Genomic DNA, 24,845 nt, shown 5'->3' on the forward strand with positions numbered 1-24,845 from the left:
TGTTGGCTGTTATTCGAGTATGCCTTCTCTCAAAATGGACACGAAAAATACCACAGCATGTCGGCTGCCATTCCATGATAGCACACCAATTTTCATGAATTTCACATGAGTTTTGGATTTACTAGAATTTAAAAAACAAAGTATCTCAACGTTTTGCCGGCAATCAACAGTGCCCAGGTGTTTAAAATTCATTCCCATTTCTTGCATGGGACATAAGCATGCACCGAAGAACACATATTTGATTTTTCAACCAATTTATATGCATTGGAGCATGTGCATGTAGTTCAACTTTGAATTATGCACATAAATGCCTAGAAAACCCAGTTAATGTATACACATGTCCAAACGAACCCCGAAAAATTCCAAACTTTAACACAACACTCCTGTTGTTCTATGTTGACACTAGAAATTTTTTGAAAGTAATAAGAGGCAACGGATATCGTTTCGTCCCAAAAGGATGCACGTTCCCTACCGAAACCACCACGCTTGTTGTGAGAAGCTCTGGTTTGTGACAAGCTTATATCCATACCTGCCCCAAATGGGACAAAAAATTTACCATGGCATGTTGATGCTGCTCCATGCTAGCATGTCAAGTTTCATGAATTTCAGACGAGTTTTGGATTTAATAGAATTTAAAAACCAGGTATCTCAAAGTTTTCGATCGAGTGATGGTGGCAGGGTGTTTGACATTCATTCCCATTTCTTGCATGGGACCTAAGCATGCAACCAAGGACACACATTTGATTTTTCAACCAATTTATATGCAATGGAGCATGTGCATGTAGTTCAAATTTGAATTATGCACATAAAATGCCTAGAAAACCCCGTTGATGTATAAAAATGTCCAAACGAACCCCGAAAAATTCCAAACTTTAACACAACACTCATGTTGTTCTATGTTGACACTACAAAAAATTTGAAAGCAATAAGAGGCAACGAATATCGTTTCATCCCCAAAGGTGGCACGTTCCCTACGGAAACCATCATGCTTGTTGTAAGAAGCTCTGGTTTGTGAGAAGCTTATACCCAAACCTGCCCCAAATGAGACAAAAAAATTACCACGACATGTTGATGCCGCTCCATGATAGCATGCCAAGTTTCATGAATTTCAGACGAGTTTTGGATTTACTAGAATTTAAAAATCAGGTATCTCTATGTTTGCGACCGAGTGACGGTGGCAGGGTGTTTGACATTCATTCTCATTTCTTGCATGGGACCTAAGAATGCAACCAAGGACACAAATTTGATTTTTGAACCAATTTATATGCACTAGAGCATGTGCATGTAGTTCAAATTTGAATTATGCACATAAAATGCCTAGAAGACGTAGTTAATATATAAAAATGTCGAAACGAACCCCAAAAAATTCCAAAATTTAGCACGACACTCCCATTTTTCTATGTTGACACTAGAAATTTCTTTAAAGCAATAAGAGGCAACTGATATCATTTCGTCCCCAAAGGTGGCACGTTCCCTACTGAAACCATCACGCTTGTTGTGAGAAGTTTTGGTTTGTGAGAAGCTGATACCAAAACCTACCCCAAATGGGACAAAAAAATTACTATGGCATTTTGATGCTGCTCCTTAATATCATGCCAAGTTTCATGAATTTTAGATGAGTTTTGGATTTACTAGAATTTGGAAACCAGGTATCTCAATGTTTGCAGCCGAGTGACGGTGGCAGGGTATTTGACATTCATTCCCATTTCTTGCATGGGACCTAAGCATGCAACCAAGGACACAGATTTGATTTTTCAACCAATTTATATGCACTAGAGCATGTGCATGTACTTCAAATTTGAATTATGCACATAAAATGCCTAGAAAACCCTGTTAATGTATAAAAATGTCCAAACGAACCCCGAAAAATTCCAAAATTTAACACAACACTCCTGTTGTTCTATGTTGACACTAGAAAAGTTTTGAAAGCAATAAGAGGCAATAGATATCGTTTTGTCCCAAAAGGTGGCACATTCCCTACCGAAACCATCACGCTTGTTGTGAGAAAGCTCTGGTTTTTGAGAAGCTCATACCCAAACCTGCCCCAAATGGGACAAAACAATTACCACGACATGTTGATGCCGCTCAATGATAGCATGCCAAGTTTCATGAATTTTAGATGAGTTTTGGATTTACTAGAATTTAAAAACAAAGTATCTCAATGTTTGCGGTCGAGTGACGGTGGAAGGGTGTTTGACATTCATTCCCATTTCTTGCATGGGACCTAACCATGCAACCAAGGACACATATTTGATTTTTTAACCAATTTATATGCATTGGAGCATGTGCATGTAGTTCAAATTTGAATTATGCACATGCTCAAACGAACCCCAAAAATTCCAAAATTTAACACAACACTCCTGTTGTTCTATGTTGACACTAGAAATTTTTTGAAAGCAATAAGAGGCAAGGGATATCGTTACGTCCCCAAAGGTGGCACTTTCCCTACCGAAACCATCACGCTTGTTGTGAGAAGCTCTGATTTGTGAGAAGCTTATTCGCAAACCTGCCCCAAATGGGACAAAAAATTTACCACGGCATGTGGATGCTGCTCCATGATAGCATGCCAAGTTTCATGAATTTCAGATGAGTTTTGGATTTATTAGAATTTAAAAACCAGGTATCTCCAACGTCAATGCCTCGCGCGCCGACTCCGCGATGCAGATGGCTGCTTTAAATGACAGTTCATGGCATTTTCTCGAGGCCACCCTCGGTGCCTTCGATAAAGACTATGAGGTGTTTTCTTAGCGTGCACATGCTTACCTCAGAGCCAGTAATTTGGTGCCTGGAGCGGCTCAGGCAACTCACCACTACGAAGAGGGCACCTACGATGGAGAGGACTCGCCCTCCTCCTTGTCCAAGGAGCCAATCATCATCGATATCTCTAACAATGAGGAGTAGCTTGTCTTATTAGCTCACTATAAGGACCCAAGTTTAGTTTACTAGCTACTGCCTTTTCTTAACAAATTCTAGTGAATTGTGCTATATGTCGTGCAATCTGTTTCTCTAGTGTATATGTTCTATATGTCGTGCAATGTGGTGCTCACTTATTAACCGTTGGTTAATTAGTTGTCGTGTTCAGTTAACTGTTTGGTTCAATTCTTAAAATGTAATGTTCAACTCTTCAGGGTGCAATTTTGTATTGTCTTCCATGTGAGAAATAAATCAAAATTTTCTTTACAGAATACACAAGAAAGAAATACAATTGCTATATTTCCACGTTGTCAATGTGGTGCCCAGTTAACGTTTGGTTCATTTGTTGTGGTGTTTAGTTAACTGCTTGGTTCAATTCTATAATGCGATGTTCAATTGTTGTGGGTGCATTTTGTTATTGTATACCATGTGAGAAATAAATTTAATTTGGATGTACTAAATAATTGAGAAGCAAATACAATAGCCATATTTCCAAGTTGTTAAGCATGCTTGGTTTGGTTAACTGTCTGATCTTCTATTAGGAGTATGTTATATTATGCAATGTGGTGCTTAGTTAATGTTTGGTTTATTTGTTGTGGTGTTTAGTTAACTGCTTGGTTCAATTCTGCAATGCGATGTCCAGTGGTCGTGGGTAGAGTTTTGTATTGTTGTGCATGTGAGGAATAAATCGAATTTGGCTGCACTTAATACATGAGAAACATATACAAATGCTATATTTCCTAGTTCTTGATCGTGCTTGGTTTGGATAAATGGGTTTTCCATGTGTCTTGAATTAATCTGATGAATCTACAATGTGCTTATTTTTCATCAACATATTTTACTGATAGCATGTGAACCCTTACTTATCCTGATGACTAACTACCTTATATGTGTTGCAGGGAAACAATGGGAAGCACTGAGGTTTATAATCGAGGTTAGCACGTGCATGGTCCATTGTCTAATAGCACATTATTGTGCAATTGCAGGAACCATTCTAATATTTAGGTTTTAAACAATTTGGTCTTGCACATGTAGGTCCTGCTGTCAGAGGTTTTGACCCACTGTTCGACCCTTTTTACATATGGGGAAATGAGTTGTCCATGAATATCAGTAAAGTCAAGAAACTCAGAAAGACTGTTAGGATAAAGAAATTAGCGACAAAAAACAACAAGATCTTTGTCTGCACAATGAAGAAGACATCAGTTCACTACAGGATGGTACTAACTATTATACCTTGCCTTTTTTATTCCTTTGCCCCATTTCCAACATAGAGAAGATATTTATGCACATCCTTGTTTTCAGGCCTTTCCAAGGAAGTTCACTGATGATTACCTCTCAAACCACCCGTATGGTCCGGAGGCGAGGAAGGTATTCATACAACATCCACGGTTCAATATTGAAGTGTTCCTAAAAAGGATGAAGGATGGACGGTCAATCATCCACATGCACTGGCCTAAAGTTGCAAAGACCTTCAACATCAATGAAGGCTCAATATTCGCCTTCTGCTTCAGCTGTTTTCCAGATGAGATACATATTTCTGCGTACCGTCTATGATGCTAATTTTGAAAGGTTATAGATGTTGCATGTGAAACTTGATGCTGGTGCAGTTGTGTAATGGGTAGCTGAGTGCTAAAGCTATATGATGTTGTACTATGATGTATTTCAATTATGAAAATGAATATATTGTGTGCTTAATATGAAATGTCAATTAGATTAATAATAGGATAATTAGCCTGTTAATTGGGTTTTACTATTGCAAATGATTATTGAGAAAACACCATGGGCGATGACCTCAGGGAATGCACACGGTTTCTAGGAATAAACCGTGTTGGATTAATGAACAATCACACACGACATCCTCTTGAAAACTATTTGTGATGGACAGCCTTTGCCACACAGTTTCTTCTACGCACCGTGTGTGATGCATTCAATATGCAAACGATAAAATTGTTAATACCGTGTGCAATGGAAATGCTATCACAAACGATTTAACGAGGAAAATTGTGGGTGATGTACCTACGAACAGAAACATTTTCCTTGGAGCGACTATGTGGGATGTATATACAAAGGGAAATGTTTAGCAGGGATTGACTATGTGGCATGTACTTACGATCGAAAATGATTTTGCCTGTATAATTGTATTTTTAGCACTATTGTACGTATAACCGTATTTGATCGCTCGCTGGTCGCACACGACCTCATTTTGCCGAGCGTGTATGCCAGGAGGGCATATCCCCGATGGTTTTGGGGTCGTGTGGGAAGGACCCCCTTATCGCCCACACTCACTAGGCGATGGTTCCAAATGCCGTCGCGGAAAGGGGTTAAAAACCATTTGTATAGCACCTCGCTGTACTAGTGCCCCTCCCATCGCCTCCTTTTCGCCATTCGAAATCCCAGGCCGCCATAACCTCTCTGCTCCAGCCGCGAAACCCCATCCTCCTCCGTCTACCACCTCACCGTTGCCCAGCCGGAGCCTCCTCCCCGACGATGTCATCCACCGCAACAGCTCGACGTCCCTCATCCACCTCCCCCGATGAGGATCCATCATCGATCTCGTCATCTCGCTAGTTCAGCCGCCTCGTCCTTCACCTCCAAGGAGCTGCTCCAACGATCGCCTTGTCTATCGCGGATGATCCATCCCTGCAGCGTCGCCTTAACCTGCTCCACCGGAACCACAGCATCCTCACTGACTCCTCGGATGAAGCCGAGGCCTACTCGGCGCCACCAAAGAGGTTGTACACTCATCGCATCGCACCTTATCCTTAAATCGACCTCCCGGCACCGACGGTCCTCCATCCCGCACCCCCATGGCGCGGCTACCTCGAAGCTAGCGCTGCGGGTGACATCTCCATGGTGGCTCTCCCCCAGTGTGAGGCTCCCTCGGCGGCGGGCATACCAGCTGGATCTGCTACTCCGGCTCTCGCTCGGTCGCGCCGCTGCTCTGCTCTTCCCCTCGCGCGTGTTGCTGCTCTGCTCTTGCTCTCGCTCACGCTGCTGATGCTTGTACATGGCCTGCTGCAGCTACACGACTTGCTGATCTGGCTCTAGTTCACGCTGCTCCTCCAGGCGCTACTGCTCCAGCTACTATCTGCTATTGTGTTTCCTGTCGATCGCCTGCTAATTTAGATCATTGTTTCTCTACTACTAGTGCTCGAGCGGCCTAAACTACATGTGAAGTGCCTCTGTGCTACCAGTGTGTTCAGTTTCGACAGTAACATTCAGATTCCATAGTAAATTTCAGTTTTGATAGTTAAGTTTAGAGTCAACAGGTTTTACCTCATCTGTTGTAGTCAGGTGTTTTTTGGTGATGTAAATTTTACATCTATCACTTTTTGGTAATGTATTTTACATCATCTATTGGAGATGCTATTAGAATCCCACTTGAGATTAACGATGTATGTCTTGTACTGCTTCAGCCTCGACGTCTTATGGCTCGTTGGTGCTGCTCCAATGATGGAACCATCCATCACAATAGAGCACTACCCTGGATGCCATCTACAGACGCCTCAGATATTCCTCCACATCTCCGACAACCACCTCTACCACAACTTCTTCAGCGACCAACCCAATGATGCCGAGGTCGACAGGGCTACGCCAAATAGGTTGTACACTTGTCGCATCACTTATTACTCCACATTTATGTCGATCCATTAGGGCTATTTTGCTTCAAAGGGAAAAGTGAAGGAAAACATAATAATAGGAAATTTTCCTATGGCACTCTACAATTCAATTATTCATGCATTTCATTGAAAGGAATGGAGCAGAACATCCACCTGGACCTACTTTTAAAAATCATATGCATGAAAACAAGACATAGCGCATTAGTGATAGAATAACATTCTAACTGTACACACTTTCATATGGTTTCACTTTAATTTGGCCGTGTTTCCTTGCATTCCTCTGTTCTTCCAATTCCTGTGAACCAAACACCCAAGTTGACAGAAATCATGTGTTTACAAATGCTCTGTTTCCCACGTGCATCCTATTCCGGTGTTTTTCCTATCCCAGCGTTTTTACAATCTTGCAAGCCAAAGGAGCCCTTACAGAATTACTTCAGTTACAGATAGGTGTCGAAGAAAACTTTGTGTAGTTTGTCCTACTCCTGCCATGATGTCGTCCACCACACCTGAGCTGCTCCATCGACAGAAGCATCCACCATACTAGACATCACGACTCCTGACCGTCTTTCGTCGCCTTAGATCTCCTTCCCTGCCGCCAGCACCCATCGCAACTGCGTCACCATCATTGACTCAGTAGATGAACCTAAGGAGTACATGGGTCCACAAGAGAGGTCGCACTGTTTTGTTTCTGCTTATGTTATGCATTGCTTACTATTACCTGCTACTTTATCGTCCTGTTCACCTCTTAGAATCCAAGTCAGGTCTAAATTAATGTTCAAACTTGAGTTTTAAAATTACTTGTGGGGCACATATCGAGGCAGCAATGAATAGTATCTATGTCTATTATCTGGTTCACCTACGGTATGCCCATGTTGTTCATCTTGGGTGGGAAACAAATAGTAAAGCAATCATCATCTATCTTTTTATTAAATTAAAGCTATACATCAGCCGGCTATCATTATTTTTGGATCTATCCACTAGTTGTTACCATCAGTCTAGATTTCTACATGCTCTCCTGACATAATCTCACTATATTTTTTTGTATGCATGTTAGATATTGTACACAATCATGCTGATAATGTAGAGAAAAAGAGAGGAGTTTTGCGCAGCATTACAATGTCATGCAGACATCGCTCCATGGTGGGTTCAATGGAAAACCCTCCCCCCTCCAGATTGTAATCTAGAGGAAAATATCTATTCTGAGGTAGATTGAGATGCAGCTGACCACTCCTATTTACCCTCCAGAGGTGTTTGCTCTAACTTGGCATGATGGTGTTGGCCATATCATGCATATGTTGCCTCCATGTGCCCACTTTTGACATCATATATGTCATCTTCTTAGTTTAGACATGTTATGTAGTGCCACCTGTTTAGTTTCTATATTATATATGTGAATTATGCAATATCATCTCATTTAGCCAACCATAATATATGTCAAATATGCAATGCCATCCTATTTAACCAGACATCATATATTTGAATGATATCTTGCCAATCCTTTTCTTCATTACATTTGCATTTGTCGACAATGTTTGTACATTCAACTACTCTTCCTGTGAATCTGCCATTTGAGTGGGTGATGGAAAAATCTGGACTAAAATAAGGTCTTCAGAGCAGACAATGCTACCTGTCGAAGCAGATCTCTTGCTGGGTCCTGATAGCTCCCCACAGACGGATTCAGAGACAGATGACCTATCCTATTCCCCTACCGAGGTGTATGCTCTAACTTGGCACAGTTATACTACTCATATCATGCATATGGTGTCTTGCATTGCATAGTTTAGACATCATATACACAATATTCAACACCATGTTCTTAGTTCAAACATCATATATGCAAATGCCCTCTGCTTAGTATATAAATCATATATGTGAATTAAATCATGCGATCCTGATTACTTACATAACATGTATGTGAATTATGTCATGCGAACCTATTTACTAAAGACATCATATAATTATCTCATGCCATCCTGTTTAGTCGGTCATCATATCTTTGAATTATGTCATGTTATGCTATCCAGTTTATCTAGACATCATATATGTGAAATTATGTCATGCTATCCTTTTTAGTTAAACAATATACATGTGAACTATTTCATCCCCTCTATTTTCCACATTACTATTGCATCTGTCTCTCATACAATTATGTACATTCAACTACGTTTCTTGTTTATCAGCCATTTGAATTGGAGCGGTGGCAGTAGTATCTAGCGGAGTAAAAACACAGTCTTCAAATAAAACGGTGCTACCTCTTGGTGGAGATAGCACAACGATTGTACATGCACGAGAACCAGCCCTACCACACATAACCCAGACTCTCGCCGATTGTACCGCTACTGTGATGGACAGAGAACCAGCTTCACCCAATCTAACCCCAACCCGAGCAGATAGTAACCATGTTCCAGTTGACACAGAACCATCTCCACCACAGAGCTCCCAAACAAGAGCAGTTAATAAGGCAGCTCCAGTGCCCAAAGCGCTAGTACTACCATGGCGAACCCCAAGTCCACCAGTTAGTACACCTATTCCTGTGGACGGAGCACAACCAGTCATTCGTAGTTTAGCGTCTATTGCATTTGATGTTGTTAAATCCTATGTGCGTATCTTCCCATCATGGAAATGTTATACTGAAGATGAAGGAAAAATGTCAGCTGCAGGTGTTCGTCCAGGAGTTATGTGTAAGTAATGTTTTTCATGGCAATTACTTTGCTTTGTCCCATACATTCTACCTCCATGTTGGTTATAATAAAGCAAATGTTCCCATTTTTTCTACAGAGAAGGACCGATTTGGAAACTCGGGATGAGGTAACATGTGCTAATACCTCTGCTATCTTCAAGAATGCTTGGTGGCAGTATTGGAATTACCTGAAGAAAACATACTTGACTGGCAAGGAAACTCATCAAATTCCCTTACGTTCTCCTGAGACACATTTACGGGATGATGACTGGGAACGACTTGTTCTGTACTGGTCCCTAACCAAGAATGTGGTAAGGTCTCTGAGCTCATTTTAAATTTTGAAGTACTACATGTCTGCGTATTACTGTACTCTATTCGTGTAGAACAAGTGCTTAAACCTAAAGAACAACTATTCTCATTTAAGATTCCATTGTTATCGTGCAGACTACTTTGCTCTTGTATCACTTTATTTACTCATACATACTTATTTTTAAATTGAAGGATCCAATCAAAACTCCAATGGCACAACAGGTATGTTTAAGCATGTTTCTTTAACAGGTTTGCTCTTCTAAATAGCTCTATTGATTTCAATTTCAATTGTGTATATAGTTGACTTCTCATATCATGCACATTACTAGCATCACAACAGCGCCAATAGTGTTGTTCTACATGTAGACCTGTGGTACCCATCTGAAATCTTGTTGTGACGTGTAGTTTCTCACGCTTTGTATTCTTTCAATGTTGCTTTGTCATGAACTGATATGATTTGAACCGTGTCTCTGTTTTGATTTGGCAAGACAATGCGGTGACCATAGGACATAGATATATGTTTGTTTGATACTTTATTATGTACTATTTGGCAATAGAAGACTTGGTAGTTTAATCCTGTCCACCTTACTACCGAACTGGTTCAACGAAATGAGTTTCATATACTACATGCTAAATTTGTTATGTGTCTACTTGTTTCTTCTTTTAGAATGCTGATAGAATATTATGGAAAAGAGTACCTTATTAAGCAATGGTAAAGGAAGTAATGCAGATAAGGTTCAAGATAGTGAGACATCCTTGTTGGTCTCCAACAAAGCTGATAAAACAGCTAAGGAAAATTATCTTGAAGACAGCGAGACAACCCCAAAGTCTTGTCTTGGTGTAGTGTTCGAGTTACTGGCCAGTACCGCTGGCACAAGCTATTCAAACTCACTGTCTGAATCAGTTTAGTTTCTTGAGTCTCAACTACAAGCTGAGAGACATCGATAAGCTGTGCTGCGACAAGAAGCCGAAGGATGCCGGAAGTCCCTGGGGAATTCAGATGCATACTTTCTGGTGCAACATCAAGCGTTGGAGGATTTTAGCGCCAAACAGGAGAAAGCTAATAAGCTTGGTAAGCTTATTGCCAGCTGATACGTCTTTGTCGTATCTACTTTTCCAAACACTTTTGCCCTTGTTTTGGACTCTAACTTGCATGATTTGAATGGAACTAACCCGGACTAACGCTGCTTTCAGCAGAATTGTCATGGTGTTATTTTTGTGCAGAAATAAAAGTTCTCGAAATGACCTAAAAATCAACGGAGATTACGTTTGGAATATATAAAAAATACTGGCGAAAAGATCCATGTGAGGGGGCCCACACCCTGTCCATGAGGGTGGGGGCGCGCCTACCCCCCTGGGCGCACCCCCTGCCTCGTGGCCCCCCTGACGCTCCACCAATGTCCATATTGACTCCATATATTCACTTTCAGGGAGAAAAAAATCAAAGAGAAGGATTCATCGCATTTTACGATACAGAGCCGCTGCTAAGCCCTAAACTCTCTTAGGAGGGCTGATCTGGAGTCCGTTCGGGGCTCCGAAGAGGGGAATCCATCGCCATCGTCATCATCAACCTTCCTCCATCACCAATTTCATGACGCTCACCGCCGTGCGTGAGTAATTCCATCGTAGGCTTGCTGGACGGTGATGGGTTGGATGAGATTTATCATGTAATCGAGTTAGTTTTGTTAGGGTTTGATCCCTAGTATCCACTATGTTCTGAGATTGATATTGCTATGACTTTGCTACGCCAAATGCTTGTCACTAGGGCCCGAGTGCCATGATTTCAGATCTGAACCTATTAAGTTTTCATGAATATATGTGAGTTCTTGACCCTATCTTGCAAGTCTATAGTCACCTATTATGTGTTATGATCTGTTAACCCCGAAGTGACAATAATCGGGATACTTACCGGTGATGACCGTAGTTTGAGGAGTTCATGTATTCACTATGTGTTAATGCTTTGGTCCGGTACTCCATTAAAAGGAGGCCTTAATATCCCTTAGTTTCAATAGGACCCCGCTGCCACGGGGGGGGGGGGGTAGGACAAAAGATGTCATGCAAGTTCTTTTCCATAAGCACATATGACTATATTCGGAATACATGCCTACATTACATTGATGAACTGGAGCTAGTTCTGTGTCACCCTATGTTATAACTGTTGCATGATTGATCGCATCCGACATAATTCTCCATCACCGATCCAATGCCTATGAGCTTTTCATACATTGTTCTTCACTTATTTAGTATTCCTTTACTACTGTTACAATCACCATAAAACCAAAAATATTACTTTTGCCACCATTACCACTACTATCATATTACTTTGCTACTAAATACCTAGCTTGCTGCAGATATTAAGTTTCCAGGTGTGGTTGAATTGACAACTCAGCTGCTAATACTTGAGAATATTCTTTGGTTCCCCTTGTGTCGAATCAATAAATTTGGGTTGAATACTCTACCCTTGAAAACTGTGGCGATCCCCTATACTTGTGGGTTATCAAGACTATCTTCTGGCGCCGTTGCCGGGGAGCATAGCTCTATTCTTTGAGTCACTTGGGATTTATATCTGCTTATCACTATGAAGAACTTGAAAGATCAAAGAACCAAGATTTTTCCCTCAACTACGAGGGGAGGTAAGGAACTGCCATCTACCTCTACGCTTGATTCACCTTCTATTTTGAGTAAACTTGCGACACCTACTCCTGCTATTCATTCTGATATGTCGCATGTTATTGATGATGCCACTTGTTCTTTGCATGATACTTATGATGAAACTACTTCTATGCTTGATAATACTGTGCCATTAGGTGAATTTTTTGATGAACAACTTGCTAGGGTTAGAGAGAATGAAATTATTGAAACTGATAATATTGATGAAAGTGATGATGAAGATTCTCCCCCTAGATATGAATTTCCTGTTGTGCCTGAGGGTTATGTTATGGATGAAGAAACTGCTAGAGACTTCTTAGCTTGCAATGATAGATCTGGTCTTAAGAAATTATTAGCTAAGCTTAAAGAAAAGTCTTTGAATGCTAGAATGAAATATGACCGTGCTTTTGCTACTTCACCTATCTTTATTACTGATAAGGATTATGATTTCTCTGTCGATCCTGAGTTAATTACTTTGGTTGAATCTGATCCTTTCTATGGCTATGAATCTGAAATAGTTGTGGCACATCTTACTAAATTAAATCATATAGCCACCCCGTTCACTCATGATGAGAAAACTCGCTATTACTTTATCCTTAAGTTGTTCCCGTTCTCATTAAAGGGTGATGCAGTCCCCAGGATATGATTTATTACTTCTCTGCTAAATATTTCCCTGCTCATAAGGAACAAGCTACCTTAGGGAAATATATAATTTTGTGCAAATTGAAGAAGAGAGTCTCCCACAAGCTTGGGGGAGGCTTCTCCGATTACTTAATGCGTTGCCTGATCATCCTCTCAAGAAAAAAGAAATACTTGGTATCTTTTATAATGGACTAACCGACACTTCCAGAGACTACCTGGATAGTTGTGCTGGTTGTGTTTTCAGGGAAAGAACTGTTGATCAAGCTGAATTGCTATTAATAATATGTTGACTAATGAAAATAATTGGACACTTCCTGAACCAACTCCTAAGCCAACTCGAAAGAAAAGAGGTATTCTATTTCTCAGTCCTGAAGATATGCAAGAGGCAAAGAAATCTATGAAAGAAAAAGGGATTAAAGCTGAAGATATTAAGAATTTATCACCTATTGAAGAAATACATGGTCTTGATAACCCGACACAGGTAGTAAAGGTAAATTCGCTCTATAGATTTGATGAAGGTGATATTCCTCGTAATAAGTCTGCTAGCCATTGCTTAGATGAGTTTGATAATTTTATTGTTAAACAAGAAAACTTCAATGCTTATGTCGGTAGACAATTGAAACGCAATGCTGATATGCTTGAGCACTTTAGTGATTATATATCTAGAGTTAAAGGTGAACTTAAACTTATTAGTAAACATGCTTCTATGGTTACCACTCAAGTAGAACAAGTACTTAAGGCTCAGAATGATTTGCTCAATGAATTAAATAATAAGAAGAATGATAATGTTGTTAGAGTTATGACTAGAGGAGGTAAAATGACTCAGGAACCTTTGTATCCTGAGGGCCACCCTAAGAGAATTGACCAAGATTCTCAGAGGACTAATGTTAATGCACCTAGTCCTTCTAAGAAGAAGAAGAAAAATGATAGGACCTTGCATGCTTCTAGTGAACCTGTTGTTGACACACCTGAGAATCCCAATGATATTTCTATTTCTGATGTTGAAACACAATCTGGTAGTGAACATGAACCTAGTGATAACGTTAATGACGATGTTCATCTTGATGCTCAACCTAGCAATAACAACGATGTAGAGATTGAACGTGTTGTTGATCTTGATAACCCACAATCAAAGAATCAACGTTATGATAAGAGAGACTTTGTTGCTAGGAAGCACGGTAAGGAAAGAGAACCATGGGTTCAGAAACCCATGACTTTTCCTCCTAAACCATACAAGAAAAAGGATGATGAGGATTTTGAGCGCTCTGCTGAAATGATTAGACCTATCTTTTTGCGTATGCGTTTGACTGATATGCTTAAAATGAACCCTTATGCTAAATACATGAAGGATATTGTTACTAATAAATGAAAGATACCGGAAGCTAAAATTTCCACCATGCTTGCTAATTATAGTTTTAAGGGTGGAATACCAAAGAAACTTGTAGATCCAGGAGTACCAACTATACCATGCTCCATTAAAATAAACTATGTTAAAACTGCTTTATGTGATCTTGCAGCCGGTGTTAGTGTTATGCCTCTCTCTTTATATCGTAGACTTGATTTGAATAAGTTGACACCTAGTGTTATTCGAAATTTCTCCAGTTTCATGTTATTCAAAATGAGTTTGTTAACAAGACCTGATCAACCTTGTTAGTGGATTCCTTTTGATGAGCATGAGATGGATGAAGTTAGAAACCACAACTTTCTGCACCCACCTTTGTTATTTATATTAAATAAAGCAAAAATAGTATTTTCTGTCTATTTTCTGGATTATCCTTGCAATAAAAAATACCCTGAAAATAAAAGTTCTCGAAATGCCCTGAAAATGAAATATGATTTTTTCTAGAATATTTGAGGATTTTAGGCATTGAGAACACACCAGGGGGAGCAGCCACGTGCCCACGAGGGTGAAGGGCGCGCCCACCCCCAGGCGCGCCCCCTGCCTTGTGGACCCCACGTGGGGCCCCTCAACTTATCCTTGCACCCACACACTCCTTCTTCACCTAGAAAAATCACTAGCTAGCTCAAACCCGAGTTCTGGCTCATCTTGCTGCCATTTTCGATCTCCTTGCTCAAAGCTCCATTCACAAAACTGTTTTGGGGGATTGTTCTTCGGTATGTGACTCCTCCAATGGTCCAATTAGTTTTTGTTCTAGTACTTTATTTATTGCAAAATTTTGCTGCTTAGGTGACCCTGTTCTTGAGCTTGCATGTCAAATTTATGTGGTCAAAAGAAGTTTTAATGCATGATATAGCCTCTAGGCACTTGTAGGAGTAGTTGCTATCAATTTTGTTGAGTTTGGTTCACTTCTATTTTGAGTTACTAAAAATTTCAGAAATTTTCCAGAGGAAGAAATATGTTTAGGAAAATGTACCAAGGTGGTTCCTCAAGGAAGCAAGGACCCAAGCCCGCAATATGTGAGCCGGACAATGAACTACCAAGAGATGCTCAAGTGCGGCCTTGTGAATGACTGTCAGAGGACTTCATGGTTCGGGTAGGAATCAAGGAAGAATTTGACGCATATGTGCGTAACGCTGATCTAGAGAGCTTCGAGGCAGATAAGTCCCGGCAGTACCTCTATTTAACTAATTCGTTTGTGAGAAGGTTTAAATTTACATCATCACGCAATTCTCAAACTGTCGTGTTTGATCTTATTGTAAATCTTATACCATGGACTTAGAAGATTTTAATACTACTTGTGAACTCCCGCAGTGGGGTAATGTCAGTGAACCTCGCAAATCTGAATATAAAGATTTTCTTGCTAGTATCACTGTGGGGGAATCTAGAGAAATAACACAAGTTACCATAGGGAGCATTCATTTTCCTGCCATACATTATTTTCCACTCTTCATAGGTAGATGCATTCATGGTAAGGATGAAGCATGTCACATGTGTGTTCCTGATCTTAGTGTTCTCAAGAGTGCTGTACTAGGAGATAGACAATATAACTTGGGGGGCATTGTTGCATGTAGGTTGCATAATAATAGTATTAATGGAGATTTCTTTGGTGGAATTTATGCAACCCGTTTAGCTAATTTTCTTGAGATACCCATATGTGGAGATGATGTTGAGTTGCCTCCTGCTTATTTAGATTATAATGTTATGGTTCGCCATCAGTTTGTTGAGAGGAACCATCAGTCCCTCCAGTACCGACTAATCTTTGACAGATGATGCACCTATCACATCGCTCTACCTGCTCCTACTTTCTTTGACTTTCAGGCAAAAAGGAGATATGTTATAACCAAGGAGGAGGCGAACGCGTATGAGAGGAGGGCGGAGGCAGCTCGCCTCCAAGTTGCAGCTCTTCGGACAGTAGCTGATGCATCTCAGTACGACCCCAGTTTCAACTTCGGATATCCACCAGGCCATCCATGGGCATAGACCAACTTAGGCTAAAAGCCTAAGCTTGGGGGAGTATGTATCTCTCATTGACATTACATTTATGTTCACACACTCATGCCAGTTGTCGGTGCTCATAATTTTTCATTGTATCATCCATGCTAGCTTATTTTCTTTTTAAGCTTTCTTCTTGTGTGTTTGAAAAACCTTAAGAAAAACCAAAAAAATTAGTTGTAGCTTTTAGCTAGTTTACTTTCCATGCCTGTAGTAGTAATTAAAAGAAAACCCAAAAAGATTTCTCGTTCTTCTTTTGCTTGTTGGGAGCTTTCCCGTGTAAATAGTTTTGTTTTATTTCTTTTCTTTGGGGTTGAGAGGAGAAGACCATGATGAAAATGTCAAGTGGCTCTCATATGCATTATTGTTGATCTAACAAAGAGCCCATATTACCTTGTCTTCTCCCTTGAATTGAATGCTTGCAGATTCCAGCTTAGTCCAATGCACGTGCACTATTATTATTATCCACACTATTTGGTCGTGCAAGTGAAAGGCAATAATGACGATATATGATGAACTGACTGAGATGAGAAAAGCTGGTATGAACTCAACCTCTCTTGTTTTTGTAAATATGATTAGTTCATCATTCCTGATTCAGCCTATAATGAGTGAAACATGTTTGCAATGACAATTAGAGATTATAGTTGCTTATGCCATGCTTAATTAGCTAGGAGTTTATAATGGTTTACCTTGCGTGCCAACATGCTATTAAAATGGTTGTGATGTGGTATGATAGGGTGGTATCCTCCTTTGAACGATTTGAGTGGCTTGACTTGGCACATGTTCACACATGTAGTTGAAACAAAATCAACATAGCCTCCATGATATTTATGTTCATGGTGAATTATATCCTACTCATGCTTGCATCCAGTGTTGATTAATTTTAATACATGTTCATGACTGTTGTCTCTCTCTAGCTGGTCGCTTCCCAGTCTCTTTTTAGCCTTCACTTCTACTAAGCGGGAATACTACTTGTGCATCCAACTCCATAAACCCAAAAGTTATTCCATATGAGTCCACCATACCTTCCTATATACGGTATCTACCTACCGTTCCAAGTAAATTTGTATGTGCCAAACTCTAAACCTTCAAATAAACATTCTGTTTTGTATGCTCGAATAGCTTATGTATCAACTAGGGCTGTCTGTATCTTCCATGCTAGGCGGGTTATTCTCAAGAGGAGTGGACTCCGCTCCTCACTCACAAGAAAATGGCTGGTCACCGGGATGCCCAGTCCCATGCTCAAATCAAATCAAGATAATTGCAAACAAAACACACCTAGGATTGTTGTTAGTTGGATGCACCCGTTGTTTCGGGCAAGCCTTGGATTGATGCTTGTTGGTGGTGGGGGAGTATAAATTTTACCATTCTGCTTGGGAAGCGCATATAATGTGTGTAGCATGGAAGATATCAAGATCTCTCGGTTGTTATGTTGACAATGAAAGTATACCGCTCAAAATATTATTCATCTCTATTTCAAAATCGAGCTCTAGCACCTCTACAAATCCCTCCTTCCCTCTGCGAAGGGCCTATCTATTTACTTTTATGTTCAGTCATCATCCTTTTATTAAAAAACACCAGTTGGAGAGCACCGCTGTCATTTGCATGTATTATTGTTAGTTTACATTGAGTATGACTTGACTGGATCTCTTTTAGATGGATGAAGTTAGAAAGCACAACTTTCTGTACCCTCCTTTGTTATTTATATTAAATAAAGCAAAAATAGTATTTTCTGTCTGTTTTCTGGATTATCCTTGCAATAAAAAATACCCTAAAAATAAAAGTTCTCCAAATGCCCTGAAAATGAAATATGATTTTTTCTAGAATATTTGAGGATTTTAGGCACTGAGAACACAGCAGGGGGAGCAGCCACGTGCCCACGAGGGTGAAGGACGCGCCCACCCCCAGGCGCGCCCCCTGCCTTGTGGACCCCACGTGGGGCCTCTCAACTTATCCTTGCACCCACACACTCCTTCACCCAGAAAAAATCACTAACCAGCTCAAACCCGAGTTCTGGCTCATCTTGCTGCCATTTTCGATCTCCTTGCTCAAAGCTCCATTCACAAAACTGTTTTGTGGGATTGTTCTTCGGTATGTGACTCCTCCAATGGTCCAATTAGTTTTTGTTCTAGTACTTTATTTATTGCAAAATTTTGCTGCTTAGGTGACCCTGTTCTTGAGCTTACATGTCAAATTTATGTGGTCAAAAGCAGTTTTAATGCATGATATAGCCTCTAGGCACTTGTAGGAGTAGTTGCTATCAATTTTGTTGAGTTTGGTTCACTTTTATTTTGGGTTACTAAAAATTTCAGAAATTTTTAAGAGGAAGAAATATGTTTAGGAAAATGTACCAAGGTGGTTCCTCAAGGAAGCAAGGACCCAGGCCCGCAATACGCGAGCCGGACAATGAACTACCAAGAGATGCTCAAGTGCGGCCTTGTGAATGATTGTCAGAGGACTTCATGGTTCGGGTAGGAATCAAGGAAGAATTTGACGCATATGTGTGTAACGCTGATCTGGAGAGCTTCGAGGCAGATAAGTGCCGGCAATACCTCTATTTAACTAATTCGTTTGTGAGAAGGTTTAAATTTACATCATCACGCAATTCTCAAACTGTCCTGTTTGATCTTATTGTAAATCTTATACCATGGACTTAGAAGATTTTAATACTACTTGTAAACTCCCGCAGTGGGGTAATGTCAGTGAACCTCGCAAATCTGAATATAAAGATTTTCTTGCTAGTATCACTGTGGGGGAATCTAGAGAAATAACACAAGTTACCATAGGTTTTGGACTCTTTGATTACTGTGGGGTAATTGCCCACTAGTTGATTATGCCATTCATATGAGTAAACATGAGACCTCAATGTTATTGTGAATATGGTTAGTTCATAATCTTTGCCGAAAACATGAATGCTGGCTTTACATATTTAGAGCAACAAGAGCAAACAAAGTTTGTAAAAGTTTTTCTTTATCACTTTAAGTTTATCAACTAAATTGCCTAAGGGCAAGCGAAGGTTTAAGCTTGGGGGAGTTGATACGTCTCCGTCGTATCTACTTTTCCAAACACTTTTGCCCTTGTTTTGGACTCTAACTTGCATGATTTGAATGGAACTAACCCGGACTAACATTGTTTTTAGCAGAATTGCCATGGTGTTATTTTTGTGCAGAAATAAAAGTTCTTGGAATGACATGAAAATCAACGGAGATTATTTTTGGAATATATAAAAAATACTGGCGAAAAGATCCACGTCAGGGGGACCACACCATGTCCACTAGGGTGGGGGCACGCCTACCCCCCTGGGCGTGCCCCCTTTCCTCGTGGGCCCCCTGACGCTCCACCGACGTCCATCTTGACTCCATATATTCGCTTTCGGGGAGAAAAAAATCAGAGAGAAGGATTCATCATGTTTTACGATACGAAGCCGCAGCCAAGCCCTAAACTCTCTCGGGAGGGTTGATCTGTAGTCCGTTCTGGGCTCCGGAGAGGGGAATCCATCGCCATCGTCATCATCAACCTTCCTCCATCACCAATTTCACGATGCTCACCGCCGTGCGTGAGTAATTCCATCGTAGGCTTGTTGGACGGTGATGGGTTGGATGAGATTTATCTTGTAATCGATTTAGTTTTGTTAGGGTTTGATCCCTAGTATCCACTATGTTCTAAGATTGATGTTGCTATGACTTTGCTATGCTTAATGCTTGTTGCTAGGGCCCGAGTGCCATGATTTCATATCTGAACCTATTATGTTTTCATGAATATATGTGAGTTCTTGATCCTATCTTGCAAGTCTATAGTCACCTATTATATGTTATGATCCGTTAACCCCTAAGTGACAATAATCGGGATACTTACCGGTAATGACCATAGTTTGAGGAGTTCATGCATTCACTATGTGTTAATGCTTTGGTACTGTCGGAGTAAATAGCCATGGGTAGCCTAGCCGGCTTCCCCTGGCCCTTATAAAAAAATTACGAGCCCGTCCGGCTCTCAAGAATCCAAGACATGGAGCCGCCTTCCCCTTGCTGGCTGCCATCCAGTCCGGCTTTCAGAAGGCGGCTAGACTTTAGCCCTCATGAAGAACGCCACGGGAGGGCCGACTTAGGGAAGCCGGCCATGAGAAGGCCGACTCCAAGAAGCCGGCTCCCATAAAGCGGTCGAGACCGTACCCTCAAAGTTTACACCCACCTAACAGCGGTGCGACGGGGGGTGGCTACAGTAAAGCCTGCCACCCCCGAATCTCGGAGCACGCCTGGCACAGTGCACCGTACGGAGTAGCCATGACCCGTCCGGCGCGGCACTGTTGCCACGTTGACCCTGATGTCACCCACGACGGGCCGCCAGCGTGGCCCACAGATGGTGGACCCCTTCGGGCAGGGAGACACCCGAAGGCGGCCACGCCTCCAACCAGTCGGACCAAGACAGAGCCGGCTCCCCGCAGCCGGCTTGCCACCTCCCTCGAAGGAGACGCCCCATTAAGGAGACAAGACGTGGTGAGGCTACAGCGATCGCCTGACGGGCGGCGGCACTGTAGCCGCGCCTACCACGACGAAGCCCACGTCACCAAGATGGAGCCACAGTAACCAGCCGCCGACCAGACCCTGGACAGTGGGGCCTGCCTGTCAACCAAGGGGCCGGCAGCCGGCGGGACCCACCAGTCGGCGGGCCCCAGCAGCCGGCGCAAAAGCCGGCGAGCGCAGTCACAGACGGCTGGGCCCCGCGCCCAGTCGGATTACCATTGTACCCCCGGGGAGTAGGCCTATATAAACCCCCCGGGGCACCGATGCAAAGGGTTCGACCCCCTACTAATCCTAGACACCACACAAGGAGAAGAAGCAGGCTGGCCGTGCCCTTCTTCCTCCTCCCACCAAACAGCTCAAGGAGCATTGTGTAGCTACTTGTTCAGCTAGTGATCATGCGGAGACCCCGCAGAGCAGCAGTAGGGGTGTTATCTCCACGGAGAGCCCCGAAGCTGGGTAAGATCCACCAGCGTGCATGTCTTCGCCTTATCCCGTTTCCAGGCACCGGCGATGTCTTACTGGCTCCCACAATGATAAGCCACCCATTGGCATATGTCGCACCTACCACCCGACATTTGGCGCCCACCATGGGGCCAGGTGCACCGTTGTCCGGAGACCTGTTCTGGACGGGAACCCTCTTCGTCCCCAGCGAGCGTAGCCAGCCCGGCACGCCCGATGGCGCTTGCCACGACGCGCTGCAAGGCGTCACCAGCATCTGCGCGGCGAGCAGCCTCGCCGATCTCCTCGACAAAACCCTCATCTCCGATGAGCTCGCCTCCGATGCGGGCACCGACCACCTCGCCAACCTTCTCGGTCAGCTCCATGTCTCCAGCGAGCCCGCTGCGGATCTGGAGTCGGTTGGCTCCATCGACCCTATGCCTGTCGACTCCGACACGGCCTCCTACGACACCTTCCCCACCAATGTCACGATCTACAACGACCCGCTTCCTTGAGCCGACGGCTGCGATGCTGTCACCACCGAAGTGATGGTTGTTGGCCACGACGGCCCGGCCGAGGAGAGCGCCCACGACTTGTCCGCCCCCCTCCCGGCCAATGCCGACGACGAAGCACTGGAGGCACGCCGCCTCGCCCTCCTCGCAGAGGGCCGGAGGCTGGCCTCCGCGAGACGCCTCACTGAGGCCTATCAGCGCGAAGGTGACCGCGCCGCCTTCGGCACGCCGGCCCCGAGCCGGCCTTGTCAAGCAACGCGGCGCCGTCATCGCCGACACGCTGGGAGTCGACCGCCCGGTCTATGCCACTCCACTCGAGAACTTGCATGCCGCCCAGGAGGCCGTAGACGAGTTGGATGGCTTGGAGGCCGAAGACCTCCCCCACATGACCCGGCGCATCCAGCAACTGATTGACGCAGCCGCGCAGCGACATGAAGCAGACGCCCGCGCGGGAAGCCCTCCCCCGCGCCGAGATCACGGCGCGACGTCCCGGACGCCGGCTACGAGCAACACCCGTGCGCGGCGCGAGAAAGAGCCGGCTGCTAGCCGTAGCCGGACCCGAATCTCCATCGAGCGAGACGCGGACGGCCATCCCCGAGCCATGGAATGGCGGGGCAACCCGCCTCCGCCTTGACCCCGTGGAGAGAGATATCCCACCATGCCGTCAGTGGCGCACCCGACTCTCAGCGGCCGACTAGGTCGCCGCGAAGGAGTCGGCGAGAACGACGCCCACCATCGGATCGACCGCCTGGCGCGATCCCTGGCGTTGGAAGAAGAAGACGATGTCGGCCCGCCTTGTTTCGGCCCCCGCATCCGCGACGAGGCTTTCCCCAAAGGGTTCTCGCTCCCAAGAGACACGCCCAAGTACAACGGCTCTGTGAAGCGAGAAGATTGGCTAATCGACTACTCCACGGCGGTCAGCATAGCCAACGGCAACCGGCGCGTTGCCGTGAAGTACGTGCCCCTCATGCTGCAAGGCACGGCGCGAACCTGGCTCAACAGCCTCAAGCCTCTCAGCATCAACAGCTGGCTAGATTTCACCGAAGCTTTCATCCGCAACTTCACCAGCACCTGCAAGCGGGCTCCCAAGCCCAGACAGCTCTCCTTGTGCGTACAAGGCCCCGCCGAGTTCACTCGTGACTACCTCACGCGTTGGGCCGAGCTCCGCAATTCTTGCAAGGGGATGCACGAGGTGCAAGCCATCGAGTACTTTACAGCCGGATGCCGAGAAGGCACCCTCCTCAAGCACAAGCTCCTCTGCGACGAGCCGGCTACCCTCGACGAGCTTCTGGACATAGCGGACAAGTACGCCACCGCCGACTCCTCGATGAAGACCAAGCTTCGGGTAGACGCGTCCGGAAAGGTACTCAACCCGGCGCCCAAGACGCCGGCTAGGGATTCCGACCGACGCCCCCACTCGAACGACCACAAGCGCAAGGGCCCCGCGCCGCCTCCCGCCAGTCAGCAGGTGGCCACAGCTGAAGACGTGCCGCCTGAAGGGCAGCCCGCGCCCAAGAAACCCAAGGGCGGCCGGCCGGCTTAGCAGTCGGCTTTCTCCTACGAGCAAACTCTCGACGCCCCGTGCAAGTTCCACAGCGGCGCGAAGCCGTCCAACCACACAACTCGGAAGTGCCATTGGCTCACCCGAATCTCTAAAGGCGAGGGGCTCGTGCCTCCTCCGCCTGCCGGCCCGCCGCCTCCGGCCCCGCCGCCTTCGGCCGCTCGGCCCGCAGTCGGAGCCGTGCACGATGAATTCCCTGACGAGCAAGCAACCTACATCGTCTTTACCAGCCAGCCCGAAGACCGGCGCAGCAAACGCCGAGAGCACCAGGAAGTCAGCGTGGTCGCTGCCAACCCCGCTGGACACATGCATTGGTCAGAAAAGCCCATCAGCTGGAGCCGGGCTGACCATCCAGAGGTGATGCCGTCTCCCGGCTCTTATGCTTTGGTCCTGGAAGCCACCCTTGCAATGGACAGACGCGCCGCCCGCTTCTCCCGTGTGTTGATAGACGGCGGGAGCAGCATCAACATCCTGTACCGTGACACCCTGGAGAAGCTAAACGTCAAGACGAAGCAGCTCATGCCTACTTGGACGGTGTTTCATGGCATCGTACCCGGCTTATCCTGCGCCCCCATTGGCAAGATCAAGATCGATGTACTTTTTGGGGACAAGGAGCATTTCCGCCAGGAAGCGATCTAGCTTGAAGTGGTGGACCTGGAGAGCCCTTACCATGCATTGCTTGGCCGACCTGCCTTGGCCAAATTCATGGCAGTTCCCCACTATGCATACCTCAAGATGAAGATACCAAGCACCAAAGGCGTCATCACCGTAGCCGGCGATTACAAGAAGTCCTCTGAGTGCGCGGCAGCCAGCAGCTGGCTGGCCGAGTCCCTTGTGATTGCCGAGGAAAAGAAGATGTTGGACCGAGTCGTGGCCATAGCCGGCAAGCAATCGGCCGTGTCCCCCGACCCCAAGGAGCATGATGCTCAAGGATCCTTCCAGCCGGCCAAGGAGACGAAGAAGATACCTCTTGACCTCGAGCATCCAGAGAGGTTTGCCGTCATCGGGGCAAGTCTGAACAGCAAATAGGAAGGCGAGCTCGCCGATTTCCTCAATGAGAATCGGGACATCTTTGCATGGTCCCCCAAGGACATGCCGGGTGTTCCGAGGAAATTCGCCGAGCACAAACTACACGCCCGAGAAGACGCAAAGCCAGTCAAACAACCCCTTCGCCGACTGTCGGAGGAGAAACGCAGGATCGTAAGGGAGGAGATAGCCCAGCTTCTGGCGGCCGGCTTCATTATGGAAGTTTTCTTTCTAGAGTGGCTTGCTAACCCGGTCCTTGTGCTAAAGAAGAATAACAAGTGGCGCATGTGTATAGATTACACGAGCCTCAACAAGGCTTGCCCCAAAGATCCCTTTGCCCTGCCAAGGATCGACCAAGTGATAGACTCCACAACTGGATGCGAGCTGTTGAGTTTCTTGGATGATTACTCCGGATATCACCAGATAAAGCTGGATCCGGACGACCGCCTGAAGACCGCCTTCATCACGCCATTTGGAGCCTTCTGCTACCTGACTATGACATTCGGCTTGAGAAATGCCAGTGCCACTTTTCAGCGTTGCATGCATAAGTGCCTCCTCAAGCAACTCGGCAGAAACGCTCA

Source organism: Triticum aestivum, chromosome 6A (assembly GCF_018294505.1).
Source record: "Triticum aestivum cultivar Chinese Spring chromosome 6A, IWGSC CS RefSeq v2.1, whole genome shotgun sequence".
Taxonomy (NCBI): domain Eukaryota; kingdom Viridiplantae; phylum Streptophyta; class Magnoliopsida; order Poales; family Poaceae; genus Triticum; species Triticum aestivum.